We start from the raw sequence: 17,030 nt of genomic DNA on the forward strand, positions 1-17,030 counted from the left end.
AGCTTAATTCACTATCATTCGAGCTAGCCGCTAACAGAACGTACCCCTCATAATCACTCCCACCTAAGGTAACTCTTACAGAATTCAGATATAAGGTGTGGGACAGAAATGGTTTAGTACATAGACTATCAGATGGAATAACAGCAGTTCTTTTAAAATAATCAAGGAAAACATGATACTTAGATAACCAATCTAATCCTAAAATAACTTCTAAACCACATAGAGGTAAATAGATTAGATCGTGTATAAAAGTCCTATTCCTAATAGCGAATGGTACTTGCAGGCACACTAAACTGGTCAAAGCATTTTGGGATGCAGGTGTATGGACAATCAAGTAAAAATTCAATTTAAAGAAATATAATCCTAACTCGTGAGCAATAGTTAGAGAAATTAAGAATGCGATGCACCCGAATCATACAGTACAGTTAGAAATCGATTCTTGACATAACCTAACCTTGAATGAGGGCGTTCGATTGCACAACATCATCAATAGTGATAGCAAACACTCGTCCTTGTTGCTGGGTTCTAACTGAATTTTGAGTAAATCCCTTTAGACAATCCTTGGCAATATGTCCAAGTTCTCCACAAGCATAGCAGTTAGGTGATCCAAACTGGCAAGACCTGTTATCATGCTCTTTTCCGCATTGCTTACATGCAGTGTTTATGTAAGCCTGATGGGCTCGTTCACCATTGCATTGCCTTGCTTTACCTCCATTCTTACCCGTACGGCGAGCAGTAATGTTACCAACTTGTAGATTCTTATGTTGTCGTATGCCACGCGCTTTAAAATGCACCCTTCTCCCAGCTGCCTGATGATTACTAAGACGCCTTGGTGGAAATCCTTGGCAACTCACCTTGGCCACAGTCACTTTCTTAATACATTCTTCTACTAACTTACTCTTGTTGACTAATTCAGCAAAATTACGTATCTCCAGCGGAACTATTGAACTCATCAGATCATCACGAAGGCCTCCTTCAAACTTCAAGCACTTCCATTCTTCAAAGTCAGCAGGATTCCCTTGACAGATCTTAGAGAAACGACACAAGTCATTGAAATTACGAGCATACTCAGCAACAGTCATACCCCATTGCCTCAGCTGCATAAGCTCTATCTCTTTAGCATCACGCACTGCTCTTGGGAAATATTTCTTGTAGAATTCATCTTTAAAAATATCCCAAGGAATGTCACCTTCATTACGTTGTAGCAGTCGCTGTATCCCCTGCCACCAATACTCAACTTCTCCCTCGAGCATATAAGTAGCAAACTCCACATGTTGTCCTTCCGGAACATGCTGTGCTCTCAGTGATCATTCAATACCTCGAAACCAGTTATCAGCGTCAGTCGCAACGAGTGTACCCTTAAACTTAGGCGGATTAACCTTCAGAAATGTCACAAGGGTCATAGGTCTTTCAGGATGCCCTAAGTTATTCTCATCATTCCCATTATCTTCTCCGTATTCATTCTCATTCCCATTTCTCACTCCGAGACGTTCAACAGCCCTAGCCGCTGCTACAGCAGCTTCACGCACTACTTCAGCCACGTTGTTCATGGTAGCCATAAACGTTTCCTGTTCCCTCTCGTAGTTAACATTAGGAATTCCTTCCCGTACGCCTCGTCTCCGTGAACCCATTGTAGTCTTGTTCACACCAAACAATCATTGTTAAGGTGATCAGTCTTAACACTTCAAGTCAAGTGTGAACATTCCCAAAATGAAAACACAGAGACAATCATGCAACATATATCACTGGGATATCCTATACGCATGAGACACACAACAGAGTATGCAATGAAGCATAGTCAGTCCACTCCCCAGGCTCTACTGGGAACGAACCGCTCTGATACCAAATTGTAACGACCCAATTTTCAATATGTCTAGATCATACCGAAAACTGAGCGCTACCAATTTGTCTTCCTAATTATTATCTATTATTTATCATATGAGCCTGATTCGTTGTTAAACGCGTAGTTAATTTGCTTGGTGTATTTTTTTTTTGAAAACGTTTGGATTAATAGGCGGAATCACTCATAATCAATTCACAAGTAATAACAGATAAAACAGTTATAAACAACCACACATAAATACATCACAAGTAGCGAGCAACATTTAGTGATCCAGCCTTTGTTAGAGTATAGACCTTTAGTTAGAACACCCTTAAATATAGCTAGATAATAACTATATACATATACATACATACAACTTCCCAGGTCCTGACCTATTCAAGAGGTCCCTAAACTGGCACCTAGGCTAGCCTAGACTCTATACTCACCTAGTCCTTCTAAACTACTAAAGCGAGGGAATGTACGTTCTAGGTCTTCAAAACTCAAGTCAAGTGGAACGTCATCAAAAGGTAGAACATCATCGGCTACTCCTCTGCACGATCAGACATTGCCATAGGACGTCTCTCTGGTACCCCATCAAGTAGCCACACAACAGGAGTCTCGTACACAGGATTTAAGTTAAAGTTCGCATACAAACGGGGTGCAGACATTGGCTGGTCTCACAGTATATACATATAAACAGAGAATGGAATTCACCCTAGACTCAGAAGACTATCTAGAGCAGAATCCTCTTCTTGCGAACGGTCATCAGTGAACTATGGTAAGGTACTCTTACTTCCATCTGAAGGGGGAAGGGAGAGAGAAGGGGTAAGAACTGGCGAGTTCTTAGTAGGGTCGGGGTTATTAGTTACGTTCATTTATTTGGGGTCGATTAGTAGACGAGTAACATAATATAGCGAAACAGTAAACAGAAGATAAAGATAGAAAGAGGAAGTAGAGACAACAAAAAGCAGAACACAAACAAAAGAATACAAGAAAATAAAACACAGAAGTAGCATACGAGCAGACAAACATAAAGAAGTAGATCACACACAGGAAGGAATGCAACAGAGAATGATGCGCAGACAAGAATGATGCATGTCTAGTCCTAGTGCAGGTAATGAGCTCATCTGTCGGTTACTAACCCGCTCCCGACGTTATCCAGCAACCTCTGTCTGGATAAGGCTTTCCTATTGGCTATACCCCTGTGTACAGGAAATAACCCCTCTGCCACCACAGGGTCCTCTGCACGCAGGAAATAACACATCTGCCACTGTAGGGATGTATGCCGACACACCTTCTATATACAGGAAATAACCCCTCTGCCACTACAGAAATGGAACAGGTGGTCACGGTACTTCTGTAGCAGGAAATAACCCCTCTGCCTTACAGAAATAAAATATGGATCTGTACCGTAGGAAAGCGTTCTCAGTGATCACACCATTATCTATCTGACTGCCTCACTGCAGCAGATGATCATACAAGTATATCTGGAGTTGCCTTAACGCAACAAATGAATAAACACATCTCTTGGGTTGCCTCAAGCAACAAATAAATATCTCTTGGGTTGCCTCAAGCAACAAATCATTACATAATCATTCTCATTATTCATCATCATTTTCACATTCTTATGCAGTACCTCTTTCTTTCTCTGTTCAATCATACTGTACAAACTTTACATCTTTCACTTTTACAACATCTTAATTCAAACCATTTCTCTTTATCACATTACTCTTTTCTCTGATTTCTCTTTTCTCTGTATCCCTTTATTCTGCTCTGGTTACTCTGTTCTCTGTGTTTCTTTACTCTGCTCTAATTTCTCTGTTTAACGTATGTATTTAAAGCTTATGTAAATTTCGGTATGAATAGTTAGTCTGTCCCAAGTATAGGTTCATTAAGTCTATACTGAAACAGTTTTACTTTTCATATAATACCTAACCCTATTCGCAAATCAAGAACTAACTATGTTGCCCTAGTTCGTTCACTAGTCTCTGTCTGTTTCTCTGTTGTTAAAATTTTACAGACTTTTTCTTCGATTTTTATCTTTTCTTCAACTTTTTATCTTTTCTTTATCTTTGCCTCACTAATATGTTTTTACCACTCCCTAAGTGTTTTATGAAGGTAATTATGAGATTCTGCGCTTAAAGTTGTCTTTCTAAAGCTTTTACAGAAAACTGCCTTTTTCCGCATTATTTTATTATTTTTATTAAAATATTATTTTTAATTAAATATTATTATTTAATATTTTATTATTATTTATTATTTTATTATTAAATTTTCGAAAATTACCTTAACTTTACCTTTAACCTTTAAAATTCACTTTTTACCACCCGTAACTTTTAATATTTCTACTTTTACCACCCTAACTTTCAGAAATTACCAAATAACCCCTCAAACACAAAAATAATTACTTCCTTGCCCATTCTAAGATCTAAAAGGTGTTCTTCATTGTTCTTCACCACACTCAAAGTGTTCTTCGTGTTCTTCGTAAATTCTTCAGATTCTTTCTCTGTTTTTACCCGTTTTTCAGTCTTTTCAGCAACCGATTTTTACCATAATTCATAATAAATTTGCAGCCACTAAAACCCCATCTTTTCTACATGATTTTAACACAAATTGAACCCCAATTTAAGGTCTAGGGTTCGTTTTTCCAGCAGCCATGAAGAACACAAATTCAAAGTTGAATATCATCAAATTTCATCAAATTTTCACCAAAATTTCATCAAGAATTACTCATATAAACAATCAATTTCAAGCATAAACAAACCATATCATAATCACACAACTCAAACACAATCAATCAAGATTAAATTCGTCAATCCCTACCTGGTTTTGTTGCTCCTAATTCGGTTAAACTTTCAGGTGGTCCTTAAGCACTTTTTCCTCCTAAATCACATCAAGAACAACTTTAAATCCAAAAACTCTCAACTGACCAAATCTCACTCAGTATGTTAGGAAGAGATATCTCACCTTAGACTTGCTGAAAATTCACATTTCTTGGCCCTCAAGTCAAGTTAAGCATGATTCCTAAGGAAGAACATCAAGAAAACACATGTTTTGCATGGTTTTCCTTGAAAACCGAATTGAAATGGGAGGGAGACAGCCATCTCACCTTATTTCCATCCTTGATAAGTTACATGGTTATGTAGAGGAAGAAGAGAGGATCATTTTGGTGAAAACGGAGTTTTGATTTGAGTTTTAGTTCAAAAGAAATCAAGCTTTGAAGATTAAGTGTTCTTGAAAGTTTCTCTCTTTTCTCTCTTGTTATTTTCGGCCAAAATGATGAAATGAGACAGCCTTGGAGGTCTTGGGGGTGTAAGGTGAGTTGTGATTGGTTGGCTTGGAGGTGGATTAAAATAATATTAAAATATCTCAGGTGTATAACTACTAAAACTAGATGTATCGGAACACTCGTAAAAACATCTCTAAAAATTATTTTCTGAGCTACTAGCATAAATGATACTAGTAACATATTTATTATGAGAATAGAACATATATAATGAGGCCTTAGCATTGCTAAAGTCACCAGAGAGTGCTGGTGCTAAGCTGCACCAGTAAACCGTAAATCCGGTTAAACCGATTTCTGTTTTTAACTAAAACAGACCAGGTAACCTTATAATATCATTCAAGCATTTTCTAATACTAATATATTATACTATTATCTCTCTCCTCTCATAAATCGAGTCTGGTTTGTCAAACTGAGACTATTTACGAAAAACCGAATCAAAACCCCTAACCGATACGGTTCAAAAATTAGGTTCTTCGTGACCGCGTTATCGAGCTTGTCTCAACTAAGGTCCTGAGTTAAAGATAATATAATGACAATGAGGATTGAGATGCTTGATGATACAGAAGAGGTATTCCCTTTACTGATCTTTCGGAGAAATTCGTGTATTCAGAAACGATCTAGCGTACTCGAAAATCGGGGTTGTTACACGGGCTTTCCCACCGGTCTTAGCATTTTTTTAGTAAGGGAGTATTTTTGTAATTTTTTTGCCAAAACCCAACTTACAAGAGAATGAAGATGAAAATTGAATGTTTTGGATTATATTTATTTTGCTTTGGAGACAATATTTATAATTATGTTTTGGATGAAAACTTGGTTTATAATTGTTCCGGGGCTTACCCAGAACCGGATGGTTGGGCTTGAATGAGAGGTCCAAGCGTTAGAGGAAGGTGGTTTCTGACTTGCTTTACATTTGGGAACCGCCGTTCGAGTTGTGTGTTTGAAGGAATGGGGGGTAGTACCTGTAAAGATACTCTGATCCCTAAGTCAGCAAGGGGTTAAGCAGGCTTTAATATATTGGACTTGAGTTTACCTGAGTGTGTCAGTGTATTTATAGGTGATGATCCAATAACCACCGTTGGTATAGTTTCACTTCTGATGGTAGATAACCGCCCCTTTATCTTAGGGTTGTTAGGATATCTCTTCTGAAAGTGGGTGAGAGATTTAAGGAGGCAGTTACTTATTTGAATAAGTATTATCTGCCAGTTATTTGTCGAATCCGACCTCTTTGGGAAGGTCGGGTGAATGGTGAAGGCCAACCCTTTGGATTAGGCCTTTTTGTATTGATTGGGCCTGACCATTGTATTAGGCCAGGGGATGAACAGTGCCCTTACTTGAGTCCGATCTCTTTGCTAAGGGTTGGATTCGAGTATGGATGGAGTTCGGAGGCACCGAAGTCGATCTTTTGCAATCACGTCGGAAACCGACGTGATTTTGAATTGTCAATCGTTGCGTCTTATCAACCGTCGCGTCGCTTTGGCTTTTCGCATTTATGAGTGGAGGGCGGTTACGTTGGTAACGGTGCGCTCTCTTAACGAGGGGATCTTTTGACGATAATGCCCCTAGTACCTTATAAATACCTTTCCCTCTTCTTTCTTTATTTTCTTTTGTCTTCTCTTTGAAGTTTTCTCTTTCTGCTCTTTCGTTTTCTTACTCGAACCCTTGGGCCCTTTCTCTTCGGTATTCTGTAGCATCGTATTTGGGATTCTTTCTTCATCTTCTTCTCCACAAAGGTTCGTTCTTTATTCGCTTTTACAGTATTTTCCATTCCTGCTCAGTATACTGCGTGCTTTGAGAGTGAGATTTTCTTGCGGTATCTTTACTGTTCGTAGTGGGAAATTTTAAAGTTCTGCGCTTTTTAGCGAAAGTCTTTTTTGGTTGTGACTGTTGTTCTTTCCTTTCTGTTGTTTGAAAAAACTCGCTTTTTGGACTGGCTTTTGATGATGACCCTTCTTCTTTGTGTAATGTAGGTATGTCTCCTTATATATTACCTTTCTGAAAATGTCTTCTCGTATCCCTGAGACCCTCTTGAAGTGGGTAGATGCATCCATTCTTTCTGAAAACTCTATAGTGGATAACGTTTTTATAACCGAACTTCGAAAATACCATAGAGTCTGTAGTCTTGATGCTGATGAACCAAAATATGAACTAGTGGCTCTAGACCCCGAGGATCAGGTTTGCTGTGGGAGGATTGGGTTTGCTGTGGGAGGATTGATGATTCTGACCCCCACTTCCTTTTCATGTATGATTGCCTTTTCACCCGCTTGGGGGTTACTTTTCCTTTTTCCAACTTTAAGATAGAGGTTTTATCTCATTGTCAGGTAGCCCCTACCCAGCTCCACCGCAATTCTTGGGGTTTCCTGAAAATATACCAACTCGTTAGCCGAGAGTTTGACTTTCCGACCTCTTTACGAATCTTTTTCTATCTTTTTCACCTGACTAAGCCTTTCAGTGCTTCGAACAAACAAAACAAGCAACAGTAGGTGTCTTTCCGAGCTATTCAAGGCTGGAAAGTATTTTCCATCTTTGATGAGTCCTTCCATGATTTTAAAACTTCTTCTTCAAGGTCCAAGTTGTGGAGGGCCATCATCCCTTTTTTCTGAATAAAAATAATGAGCCCCGATTTCTCCTATACTGGTTGGAGACCTCCCCTGTAGAGAAGTATGGTTTGGTAGATTTAGATGAAGTAGAGGAGGCTGTGGTAGAGTTTTTCCGAGAGGTTCGGGGGCGGGCTCCAAACCTGGATACTAAGAAATTTCTTCCTGGCTCTCCGAGTTTTGTTCGAACCGAGCTAGGTAGTTTTTTGTCTCTTTGTAGCTATTTTCGATAACTTCCGACTTGTATATACTTATTTCCAACGTGTATGCTAATCAATTTTTTTTCTTCTTTTCAGAAATGGTGAAAAGCGGGTCTAAAGCGGCTTACCAGAAGGTACAAGAGGCGAAGAGGAATGTCCGAGCTCAGGGTGCTGCGTAAGAACTTGGAGCCTCTACTACTCCTCTCTTCATGGGTCTGGTCCAGGTGCCTCTTCCTCCCGGCCAATCTTGGTAAATCCTATTCCTCACCCTCCTCCTTCTCCTCCTATCCACCCAGTTCATTCCACCTCAGAGATTGAAAAGAAGAAACGGAAGACCATGGAAGTCGGCGCCTCCACTATTGGGGATGCTGGTTTTGATGGTCCGAAGTTCACTAGGAAGCACATCCTTCCATACAGCCAGATTGCTATGGATGATATTGCTATCCAAAATCATCTTAATATTTTAATCTGAGGGAGAATCTGAACTGCTGAGGTCTACACCTCCCTCCTTGATATTTTTTATAAAACTCCTTTGAGCACTACCCAAAAATCTTTGGAGGATCTCCAAGGGAGGATTGCCATGTATCAGGAGGATGAGAGGAGGCTGCAGGAGGAAAACAATAAGTTGAAGGAAGAGCTTGCCCAGGCCCGGGAGAGGGAGAGGAAGTTGATGGGCCAATGTGCCACAGCTGAAGGTTTAAAAGAGAAGGCTGAGCAGAATTATGTTCGCCTTTTTTCGGAAAAAAAGAGTTGAAGGAGGAACTGGAACGGCTCAGGGAAGGATACCAATAACTGGAGGAGTCTGTGGCTGAAGGGACTGAGGTGTTTTTTGAGGTGCTGAAGGACCACGTTCAGGTTTTGGCCCCTGACTTGGATCTGTCGCCTCTGCACCTTGACAAGGTCGTTATTGATGGTGCCATTGTTTCTCCTCCTTGCCCTGTTACGGATTCTGCGTTGAAGACGTCAGGGCAGCCGTTATTAAATCTCCCCTCGGGAGGTTGGACTAACCGAGGGGTCTCAGCCGAGTTCTTCTTCTCAGCCGGGTGTGGCTCCTACTGCTGATGCCGAAGAGGTTCCTCCTAGGGGTGGCAGGAGTACTCGAACCCGCGGGCACCCGACCCGTCCCAACCCGGTCGAGACGGGTTTAAACCCGACCCGGAGCGGGACGGGTTTTGATCGGGGCGGGTGGATGAGCGGGGCAAGGCGGGGTCGAGGTCAGGCTAAACCCGCCCCGGAGTACATATATATATACACAATTTTAAGTTTCTAGGGTTCCTAATCCTCACAGCCACTGTCCTCATACTCATTTACGCGTCCCTTCAACCCCAACCCTAGCAGAGCAGAGGGAAGGAAAGTCACTTCCTCTTCTCCCCACTCCCCATTGAACCTCAGATCTGGTCACCTACTCACCTTCACTGCGCCGTCAAGCCTTCCGCCGAGCTTGTAACCATCGCTGTGCTGCCGTCCTGCTGAGCCTGTCGCCGAGTCGCTGTCGCTGCGGTGTCGTCCTGTTGACGCCGTGTCGCCGCGCTGCCGAACGCTCGAACCTACTCATCGTTGCTGCACTACCAAAGCTATTGAGTACTGAGCCAGTGAACCCCTCTTTCTCACCGTCTTCCTCCAACACGTAAGTTCCCCTATCTCTGCGCTGCCCTCTTTGATCAGATTAAATCAACATCCAAGAAGCTTAATATGTATGAATCAGGAAAGATATATATATATATGAGATAAAATATAGAAAATTAATTTTTTTAACTAGTTAAGTATAATCAATTTTTTATTGTAGTAGTCGTTTTAGTCGTACCAAATTTTTTTTTCTTCGCAGATTGCATGTATGAGTATAATTTTTCTTAGATGAAGAATTTTTCCTTCGCAGTATGTGTATTAGTGTATACCATTGCTTGTCAAATTAATTATTATATATGGAATTATTATAAAAGATATATGTACCTCAGCATTTCCCAAATCATCCCAAAGCCAAAGAATAGTTTCCGAAGAAGAAATTATATCTGTAACTTCAATTATTTTTAATTTCATAGTTTTGGTTAGAGTTTGACTAGTTAGAGTTTTTATTGTTTTCTCTTGTGATTGAAATTTTGTGTTTGGAAAATTTTTGAGTTGTCCCTTTTAAACTGTTGCGTTTTGGTCAATAACTCAGACACCAAACTGTTTTTGTTTTTAGTTGGGAGGTGTGTGTCTTTGATTTTTGTTTGACATTTTCTTTTCAAATGGGATGTGGGTTTCACACTCTAACCACTACAAATTGAAGAAAAAAGAGCTGTTACCAGATTTGTTTCTGTATTTTTCTTTAATACCATTTACTCAATTTGTCATTTTTCTGCTTAAAGTTAGCAACTTACGGGATTGATGGGGTTAAAATTTTGAACTTTTGTGCTGTTTAGTTCAATTTCTATGTCAATTTGTGTTCGGTTCACATAATGAAAATACTTTATATGATTTGTGTTTTTAATGTAGGTTTGTTAAGATAATTTCATGGCTAGTAATGCTAGAGAAGACACACAAAGCAATGATGTTGCTCCTCCCGATAATGAAGTTGAAGTTCAGAGTAATGCTAATCCAACTTCAGAAACTCCACAACCAACGGATAATAATGCCTCAAATATAGAAGGATCAACTCCTGTTGAAGGACAATAAGGCTAATGTTAAGAGTGCTTATTGGGAGTATTTTGATCGTTTAAAAGTTGAAGGTGAATGGAAGGCAAAATGCAAATTTTACAAGAGTGTGTTTAATGCAAATCTGAAGAATGGTACTTAGTCATTGAGAAACCATGTGGACCGCTATTGTAAAAGAATAAAAGTGGTGAACTCAAGGCAATCATCAATTGTTGAATCACTAGCAAAACAAGCACATGTGCAAAAAGTAAATGAAGATGGCTTTGTGTTTGATCCTTCAAAGAAAAGAAAGTGTGTCGCCGAAATGATTGTCCTACATGAGTATCTTTTGAGTTGTGTGGACCACCATGGACTGAGGCGAGCGTTTGCATCAATGCAACCAACATTTAAAATGTCTAGTCGCAACACGGTTAGGAAAGACATCTTGAAGATGCTTGGAGATGAGAAGCTGAAGTTAACTCTTCAACTAGATGAAAATGATAGCAGGTTACAATAACTAGCGACATGTGGACTTCCAATCAAGAAAAAGGTTACATGGTTGTCACAGCTCACTATATCGATAGTTCATGGAAGTTGCAAATGCGCCTATTGAGGCACTTCAAAAACTTCATAAAATTCTATATAGTGTTATCTTTGTATGTTGACATCTAAAATGCATACATGTTTGTTTTATTTTTCAGCTTTTGTTATGTTCCTTGTCCCCATACAAGTGAAGTTCTTACTCAAGCATTGATGAAAATATTGTTAGAATGGAATGTTGATAGAAAACTATCTACTATTACATTGGATAATTGTTCTACTAATGATGCTATGATAGATGAATTGTTGGGGCGGCTAGATTCTTCATTCTTGATGTTGGGGGATAAATTATTGCATATGCGTTGTTGTGCTCATATATTGAATTTGATTGTGAAGGATGGTTTGAGTATAGTTAAGGAAAGTATTGAAAAGATTCGTAGTAGTGTATTGTATTGGACTGCAACGCAGAAAAGGAACGAAACTTTTGTGAGTTGGTGTGCTAAAACAGCGATTCCATTTACTAAGAAATTGGTTCTTGATTGTTTGACTAGGTGGAACTCAACTTATTTGATGTTAGACACTGCATTGTTGTATAGAGCTGTCTTTCTTAGGTTAAGGCAGAAGGAACCCCAATATAAAACTGTGCCAAGTAATGAGGAGTGGAAACTTGCCAAGGAAATATGTGATAGATTAAAGTTGTTTTATGATGTTACTCAACTGTTTTCTGGTTCTAAATTTTCGACTGCCAATTTTTATTTTACTCTGGTTTGTAAAATAAAAGTCTCATTGGATGAATGGAAACTTTCTAGTAATTCTTTAATTCCTAATATGGCATCTAGCATGAAGAAGAAATTTGAGAAGTATTGGGATGAGATTCATGGCATTATGGGTGTTGCTGCTGTTTTAGATCCTAGGTACAAGATGGTTGGAGTTGAATTTCAATTTGAAAAAATGTATCCTGATCCAATAGAATGTTCCAAGCAAGTTGACAGAATTCATCAGTTGTGTAATGAGTTGGTTAATGAATACAATAAAAAAATGAGTTCTGATGTGTCAAATGTTGGTACAAAAGAAGTTGATGAAAGTGGAAATACAAGCATATTTGGGGGTGATGATTATATGGTGTATCTTAAAAGAAGAAAGATGACAAGGGATTCATGTGTGAATGTTGAGTTTGATCATTATCTTGAGGAGAAAATTCATCCTCCAAATGATCCTAACTTTAATGTTTTGAAATGGTGGAAGAACAATCAAATGGAATTTAAAGTTTTGACAAAATAGCCAAGGATATATATGCCATTCCGGTATCCACTGTTGCTTCTGAATCTGCTTTTAGTACAAGTGGTCGTGTGATTTCTCCTCATCGCGGAAAGCTCAAAGAAAGCATAATTGAAGCTTTGATGTGTGGCCTTGGTTGTGGGCAGCTTTAGGGAATCAAGGTGACATATTACTTGATATTCATTTATGTTAATTTTTTACATAATAGTAATTAGTTTATTAATTGCTATCTCTTTTGATTTTTAGGTTTAAATCTTGACCTTCAAACCTCTAATGATGATGAAGATGTGGAAAGTGATCAAGAATGAGGATTGAAGACTTTTTAATATTTTAATGATGTAATTTCTTTATGTTTGTATTTTAATTTAGTTATTTGACATTGTATGGACTTTTTTAAATTTCAAGTTATTTGACATTGTATGAATCTTATGTTTCTATTTTAATTTAGTTATGAATTTTAAGTTTGTATCTTAATTTATATATGAATGTGTAATAATTAAAATGTCATTTAATTTTTATAGAGGCGGGTAGGGGCAGGGCGGGTACCCGTGGGGGCGGGTTAGGGTAGAGTAGCCTACTACCCGCGGGTAGTGGCGGGGCGGGTAGTAGTGGAATGCAAGGAGGGCGGGGCGGGGTCGAGTAGGGCAAAAACCTGCCCCTACCCGCCCCACTGCCACCCCTAGTTCCTCCGACCCCTCTGACTTCTGCAGCCGATCCGACTTCCTCTCCAGTTGATGATCAATTCTCTCCTTGGTCCCAAGTGATTTAGCTATCAAGGCCCGGCTTGTGGGTCCTTTTTTTGAACAATTTGCTTTTTATGTGCTTACTGGTAGTTTTTGACATTTGATCCTTTTAATAGGATCATTAACAACAATTATCCATTTTTATGGTCCTTTTTTGAATAGGGCCTTTTAACGAAGTAACCGCTTATTATCGATGTTCTTGTTTGATAAAATTTCGTAGGATGGTTGCGGTTTTTTGTGAAAAAATCTTTTACTATTTTTTGGAGCCTTAGTTTCGTAAAGCTTTTGAGAAGGCTAAAACGTTTTCTAAGGTCCTTCTTTTTGGACAACGTCAATAAAGTCTTTGAGAAAGCTTACCCTAAGTGTCCTTTGGTAAGGTTTTTTTATTGGGAATCCTTTACCTTTGATCCCTTGAGGGACCTCCGTATCTCTTTGTTTTTCCGTTACTTTAACCTCGCACGCTAAATTTTTCTTTGTCTATTGAATCATTTTGGTAACTTAGGCTACTTTTGCGATGCATTTCATTTGGCTCGGGCTCTCCGAATTATAAGTCGTTGGCTATATCGTATCCGGACTTGTCATCATCGACTTTTATAACCTCTTTACACCGACTTATACCTCGTCACTTTATCTCACCGACCACATAGGTCGGTCGATGGATTTTCGCGCTTTATCGAACTTAAGTCGATTGGCGTCGTAGTAATAATAAATGAAAGTTTTAGAGAGATAAAAATAAAGAGGTAAGAAAAGAGATATTATTACTAATGAAATGTGGTTTCATAAGGATGCTTTTGCTACTAAGGGAATGATTATCCTGCCCGTAGCCTTCGCTTTGATGCCTCGTTAAAACCCCTTCCAGGAAAATTCTTTTTTGGGAAAAAAAACCATGAAGTCGGGAAAAGAGTACATCAGGGAGCGATGTTCGCTTCTAGCTATAATATCTCATCATATTGCAAGCGTGCCATGATCTGGGAAGATCGGATCCTCCTAGATCGGACACCTTATAGTATCCTTTTTCTAAGACCTCAATTATCTTGTAGGGTCCCTTCCAGTTTGCAGCGAGCTTTCCTTCACCCGACTTGTTTGCGCAGATGTCATTTCTGATCAGAACCAAGTCTTCTGAGGTGAAGCTTCTTCGAATGACCTTTTTATTGTATCTATTCGTCATCCTTTGCTTCAACGCTGCTTCTCTTATTTGGGCTTGTTCTTGGACTTCGGGGAGCAACTCAAGTTCTTCTTTGTGAGCTTGAACGTTGCCGACCTCATCGTAAAATCTCACCCTTGGACTTTGCTCGTTGATCTCAATAGGGATCATGGCTTCTATGCCATAGGCAAGTCGAAAGGGTGTCTCTTCAGTAGTAGAATGAGGTGTAGTTCGGTAGGCCCACAATACTTGGGGAAGCTCTTCAGTCTAAGCTCCCTTTGCTTCTTGAAGTCTTTTCTTAAGCCCTACTAGTATAACTTTGTTAGCATCCTCGGTTTATCCATTTGCTTGGGGGTGCTCGACCAAGGTGAACTGATGCTTGATTTTCATACTGGCCACTAAATTCCTGAATGTAGAGTCGGTAAATTGAGTACCATTATCTGTGGTGATAGAGTCGGTAAATTGGTGGCTAAAACTCTGCTTCAATCTACTTCGTGAAATAGTCTACTTCCACTATGAGATATTTAACTTGTCCAGGCGTCTGAGGAAAAGGTCCGAATATGTCCAGTCTCCATTTTGAAAAAGGCCATGGAGAAGTTATATTGATCAACTCTTTTGGGGGAGCGACATGGAAGTTGGCATGCATCTGGCATGGTTGACACTTCCTTACGAAGTCGGTGGCATCTTTCTGCAAGGTCGGCCAGAAGAATCCAACTCGAATAACTTTTCTGGCTAAGGACCTTGCCCCGAGATGGTTACCGCAGATGCCATTATGCACTTCATCTAGTACTTCTCTGTCTTAGAAGTCGGTACGCACTTTAACAATGGTGTAGATATTCCCCTTCTGTAGAGGACGCTTTTCATCAATGTGTAGTTTTATGCCTCCCTCCAAATCTTCTTGGCCTCTTTTTGTTTCTCTGGTAAGATGTCAAATTTTAAGTATTCGATTAGATGAGTCATCCAACCAAGGTCTAATTCAAAAACTTCTAAGATGTCTAGCTTGGTATCTGCCTTCGTGACTGAAGGTTCTTGGAGAGTTTCTTGAATTAGGCTTCTATTGTTCCCACCAGGCTTGGTACTTGCCAATTTGGAAAGGGCGTCTGCTCTGTTGTTGAGCTCCCGAGTTATATGTCTGACCTCGGTTTCCAGAAATTGCCTAAGATACTCCATAGTTTTTTCTAAGTAACTTTTCATATTTAAGTCTTTAGCCTGGTACTCTCCGTTAATTTGAGAAGTCACGACTTGAAAGTCACTGAAGACTAGTACTTTGGTTGCTCCGACTTCTTTAGCTAACCTTTGTCCGGCAATCAGGGCTTCATATTCTACCTAATTGTTGGAGGCCGGAAACTCAAATTTCAAGGAGACTTCGATTTGAGTTCCTTCCTGGCTAACCAGTATTATGCCTGCACTGCTTCCGACTTTATTGGAGGAACCATCCACATACAACTCCCAGGTTGTGGAGGTCTCCTCTTGATCACCTGCGTATTCGGGTACGAAGTCGGTGAGGCATTGGGCTTTGATAGTTGTCTGAGTTTCATATTTCAAGTCAAATTTGGATAACTCTATAGCCCATTGAACCATTCTTCCCGCAGCATCTGCTTTCTGAAGAATTTGCTTCATGGGCTGGTTCGTCCGAACTCTTATGGTGTGAGATTGAAAATAAGGCCGAAGCCTTCTCGATGCTACTATCAAGGTGTATGCGAACTTCTCAAGTTTTTGATACTTTATTCGGGGCCTTGTAACACCTTGCTTGTAAAGTAGATAGGATGTTGTCCGACCTCGTCTTCCCGTATTAATGCTAACGCCATAGCTTTCTCGGCGACAGCTAAGTATAATACGAGCTCTTCCTCCACTTTTGGCCGGGTAAGAATGGGAGGTTGACTCAGGTACCTTTTGAACTCTTTGAATGTCTCTTTGCATTCAGGAGTCCATTCAAACTGGATCATTTTCTTAGTAGAAAAAAAAAGTGGTAAGGATCTTAATGCTGATCCTGCCAAGAACCTGGATAGAGCTGCAAGTCGGCCATTCAACTGCTGGATCTCCTTTAAGTAGGTCGGGCTCTTCATTTCCAGGACTGCTCTACACTTGTCGGGGTTAGCTTCAATCTCCCTTTGTGTTAGCATGAATCCTAGAAATTTTCTAGCCTCCACTGCAAAGGTGCACTTATCGGGATTTAGTCTCATCCCGTGTGCTCTTATGATGGCTAAGACTTTCGAGAGATCGTTCAAGAGGCAGGCGTCATCCTTGGTTTTACCAGCATGTCATCTACATATACCTCCATCAACTCTCCTAGATAAGGTGCAAACACCTTATTCATCAGCATTTGATAGGTGGCCCCTCCATTTTTTAATCCAAATGGCATGACCACGTAGCAATAATTTGCTCTAGGCATGATGAACGACATCTTCTCTTGGTTTGGCTTGTACATCGGGATTTGGTTGTACCCCGAGTAAGCGTCCATGAATGACAATTATTGATTACCCCGAGCTGGAGTCCACTAGGGTATCAATATTTGATAGAGGGTATGGATCTTTTGGACATGCCTTGTTGAGGTCGATGTAGTCGACGCACATCCTCCATTTGCCATTTTGTTTCTTGACAAACACCACGTTTGCTAGCCAGGATGGATACTTGACTTCTCTGATAAAGCATGCCTCTAGTAGGGCTTGTACTTGCTCTTCGACCACTTGAGCCCGTTCGGGTCCTAGCTTCCGTCTTCTTTATTGGATGGGTCGGGATCCTGGATGAACAACCAATCTATGTGACATGAGTTCGGGATCTATCCCAGGCATGTCAGAAGCTTTCCAGGC

At 40.0% G+C, this 17,030-nt stretch overlaps 1 long non-coding RNA gene across 1 annotated transcript; it reads right to left on the reverse strand.

Moving 5' to 3' along the window:
• Nucleotides 1–4,645: 4,645 nt before the first annotated feature.
• Nucleotides 4,646–5,067, reverse strand: LOC140181079 (uncharacterized). The gene is made up of 3 exons (XR_011875717.1): nucleotides 4,932–5,067; nucleotides 4,790–4,846; nucleotides 4,646–4,705 (listed from the first exon to the last, which is right to left on the reverse strand). It is a non-coding gene; the product is annotated as an uncharacterized lncRNA (long non-coding RNA).
• Between the last annotated feature and the right edge of the window lie 11,963 nt (nucleotides 5,068–17,030).

Source organism: Arachis hypogaea, chromosome 17 (assembly GCF_003086295.3).
Source record: "Arachis hypogaea cultivar Tifrunner chromosome 17, arahy.Tifrunner.gnm2.J5K5, whole genome shotgun sequence".
Taxonomy (NCBI): domain Eukaryota; kingdom Viridiplantae; phylum Streptophyta; class Magnoliopsida; order Fabales; family Fabaceae; genus Arachis; species Arachis hypogaea.